The following is a 4,122-nucleotide window of genomic DNA, read 5'->3' as shown; positions in this document are numbered from 1 at the left end:
CTTTGTACCACACAAATCTGGATCTCCAGTCATATGACCAACACCACTTAAATTCCCCATTGCACTTTCCTGCTAAATAGAAATCCCACTCTAAATGGCCTTAGCCCTCCACCAAGTCCCACTCAAACAGATGGGCTTTGCAGCATGCCCAGAAAGTCAGCAAATTCAGGCTATTTTGTATCTTGGGGAGGCAGAATACTCCAAACCTTTAGGGAGTCATACTGCACTTGATACAGGCTGAGCAATCTTAAAATTGTGCTAAAATCACTAAAAAGACAGAGCAAGCCGTGGCTTAGGGCCCAAGCCTGCATTGACTTCAATATGATTCCATAGGATCCAAGCTAGCAGTTCCTGTTACAGGATCATGCCTTCTGATGATGCCCCAAGCTAGAGGCAGCCTCATCAGGAGGAATGAACCACATTGGGAGCAGACAACTCAAGAATCTCTATCTTGATTCTGCCATTGACTTACTAGGGGCCTGAGGCAAGTCCGTGCACATCTCTTTCTCAGGTTTCCTATCTATAAAATGGAGGTTACGTGCCATCTCTATCATATGCCACTATTAATGGTTTGAGAGGATCTTGCTGGTGTAAACTGCAGCTGGTGGGGAAGAGGGGAGGAAGATTGTATTGGCACAAAGCTTTCATAGTGTCCCTCATACTCGGGGCGGAACCAGGAGGGGCCAACACAGCTCTAAAAGTAGACCAAGGAGGGTGTGGGTAGGGCAGCCAGAAAGTCTATAGATGCCATGGCTCCCTGAGAACATGAACCTTTACTACTTTACTCTCAGATAGTTCAGACCTTATGTGGAGTCCAAACTCACCCCCCTTCCTAGGATTTGGTTTTATCAACACAGCAGTTAACAAGGTGAAGTTCAGCTTAAACAGTCTCCCTAGGCTTGGCTGCTTGTAAGTATACTCCCACTGGGTAGCTCAACCCAAATCCTAGCTCCTCAGAACAACTACCTCCACCTCCCTTATATCCAAGTGGAATAATGACCCACCCACATCAGTGAGTCAGTAGAACCCACTTAACATTTGCCAGCTGAATCAACACCTGCTAATAGGATGGGAAGTTTCAGGCAACCACCACCTTCCTCTTATACTGCTCTATACTAAGAGAAGTACTCTGGGTGGAATTCAACCTCCTGCCAAAAGGCAGAGTCAGAAACCACTTCTATTTTCATAGGGTTCTATGGGCTTTGGTGGTTCCGGGGGGTATGCTTTACACTTCCCCCTGCAGCAGCTTTGGTTAGTTTGTCCCAATGCAGTTCTTCCTTTCCTACCTCAGTGGGCTTTTTTCAGACCCGGTTAGTGTTTGTACAGTGCGTTGAACACACAGAAGGACTGTAAGTGCTAGGCATTATCACTGCAGGCACTGTTTTTGAAATTTGCCCCTGAAATTAGCTTTCCCTCTAAGAAATAACAAAATATAGGTCCCAGTGTCCATTCGTATGCTCTGATCCTTCCTGAGTTTTAAATGTGGCAAGCCAAAGGGCTCCTAAAATATTTTCTCATTAAAACAAGAGCGATTGTTGAGCTACCCGTGTCATTTAATTAGTCATTTTTCACAAGAGGCTCATGTGCTTGGAATTCCCCCTCTTTTGTTCCTCCTTTCTTGCAGCATATATCTTTTTTCCATTGGTGAGTAACAAGGGCTCTTTTAGCTATGTGTCTAATAACATTTGGAATTTTCCCCATTTTTTCCAGATCCTGAAAGCCAGTAAATTATATTATTTTTGTACATAGAGTTCTCTCATTTGTCACCTTGCTGCTGCCCACTATTGCTCTTCACTACAACAACTGAAAAGTAATATGCTTTGAAATTTTTAAAAAAAAATGATCTTGGGGAAAAAAGTGTTAGGATTGTAGACAATCTTCACAAAACCTGTACTCCTTACAGCTGTTGCTATATACCTATTTGTGTTAACCTATAGCTGATGTCATATATTAAAATCGATTCAAAAATGTCCACGGTGAAGAATACGTTTTATGATTTCATACAAAGTCCTAATGCTAAAAGAATACAGATTAATCTCCACTTTGATTATGTACATGATTCTACAGTTCATCGTGAAATAGTCTGATCTGTTTAGAGTCACTCTCTTTTTTAAAGTTCAAACACTGAATTAATTTTTAATAAAAAAAAGAGAACAAGGCACAAGATTGCTTTGCCGGACTTAAATACCTTTGTCTTATACACGTACAGGTCAGTCAGTTCGGGCACTGAAGAAATAAGACACAGACAGTTTCATAACAGATTTTTCCAAATGATTAATTCCCTGAGAATTTTGCATACATATTTTTAGACGTAGCTGCAGCTGAAGATCATAAATCTCGGGGGTCGGAGGGTGTTAGTAAATCTAACATTAACAGCTATAATACCAGTACCAAATGCTGCTCTGAGTCATATTGTGCAACCCGATTGTCCACAAATTATGACCTTCGTTACATCTGTGCAATCCTGTTGCCTTCATTTGGACTGCATGTGTATCAACGAGAGGGTGTCATTGGTACGTTGTGCACATGGCCCTGCACAATAGCAACTTGGTTAATAATTCTGTTGAGAATGCACAAGCCAGAAGGGAGTTCAGTTCATTTTGTTGGAGGTGCGTTAGTTCTGCAGTTGACCAGGAGTAAAAGATTAAAATCTTATTTATTTGTAATTAAAGTAAGCAGATCTCACTTGGAATACGCTGAGCAAGCAACCTTCAGAGTCAGCAGGGGTTACACAGTCGCTTTTTTTAAATATGCCAGGAAAAATGATGAGGTATAATGAGGAAAACTGGACACAAGAAACATTCTCCAGCCCCACCTTCACCACTGTCTACCATATCATTGCAGTACACAATCACACTCCCTAACAAGTCAGGGTTATATGGAGCATTGGTTACTAAACACAATCTCTGGTTACAGACTTCTTTGAAGATGGGAAATGCTCTATGTGCTAAATAATATCACTATTCACACAACATTATTTCAGTCTTTGCCCAAGGAAGTTATGACTATTATTCTTATTTATATTGTGGTAGTGCCTAGGAGCCTTAGAGACCAGGTCCCCATTGTACTAGGTGCTGTACAAAGAAAGAACAAAAAGACAGTCTCAGCCTCATACCACTTACAACCTGGCCCTGATACTGCTACATAGAAGTGGGATTGGAGTATTGCCATTGACTTCAGTGGGAGCAGGATCAAGCCCCATGAGAGCAGCAATGCCAAAAAAAGAAAGTGTGGCGTGACTGAAATTCATTGTGCTATGCAGCATCCGAATTACATAGCTAGGCCAGATGCTTCCAAAGAGAGAAAAATAAAATTATCAGCCCTGCTCCATGGTCTTCATTGGTGTAGGGCAAAAGTCAGTGAACCCCTTCCTAGCCCTCCCTTTGAAAAGCATTGTACTAAGCTCTGCAATCTGTCTCCTTACATAACTCATTTTAGCTCCATGTCAAAACAGCCCAAAGGAACTACATCAGCCATCTTTAGTATTTTCCTTACGACATCTATTTCTTGTTGGTAGGCTTTGCTGAATTAGTGACATTCAACATGTGAAATATTTTATTAGGGGAAAGAAAAAAAAACATGTTCAGATTTGTTGTTCCGTTTGAGGCTTTGGAAAGCAGCATGGGGAAAATGGCATTTAATATTACAGTTGCTATAACTTTGTGCTATAAAATGTCTATGGGTTGTGAAATGATTCAGCTGTAATATCGTCATTGCTTGGCCTATTGGCTAAGATGTTGCATAGTATCAATTTAATTTCCAATATTCTCTCTTTCAGGGGGATAGACTTCCTGATCACCTAGGTGCTTTCCATCCTAAACTACTCTGAACCTCTCGTATCCTCTTCAGGGCAGCTGAACTTAAACTCTCAGAAAGTTAGTGCAATACTATAGAAATTCTTCTTCCTCCGATGAAACAGTACAAAGCTGTTTTCTCCAGTGACAGACCTAACAAGAAGATAGATGAAGCAGGACAGGCTAGCACTGCCATATGAGACACCTGAAGCCAAGAGGTAAGAGCACAGGAACTGATAAATGTCTTTCATAGATTTTAAGGCCAGAAGAGATCATTATGATCATTCAGTCTGACCTCCTTCATAACACAAATCATAGAATTTCACCC

This window comes from Trachemys scripta, chromosome 3, assembly GCF_013100865.1.
Source record: "Trachemys scripta elegans isolate TJP31775 chromosome 3, CAS_Tse_1.0, whole genome shotgun sequence".
Lineage (NCBI taxonomy): Eukaryota > Metazoa > Chordata > Testudines > Emydidae > Trachemys > Trachemys scripta.
This window is presented reverse-complemented; position numbering follows the sequence as displayed.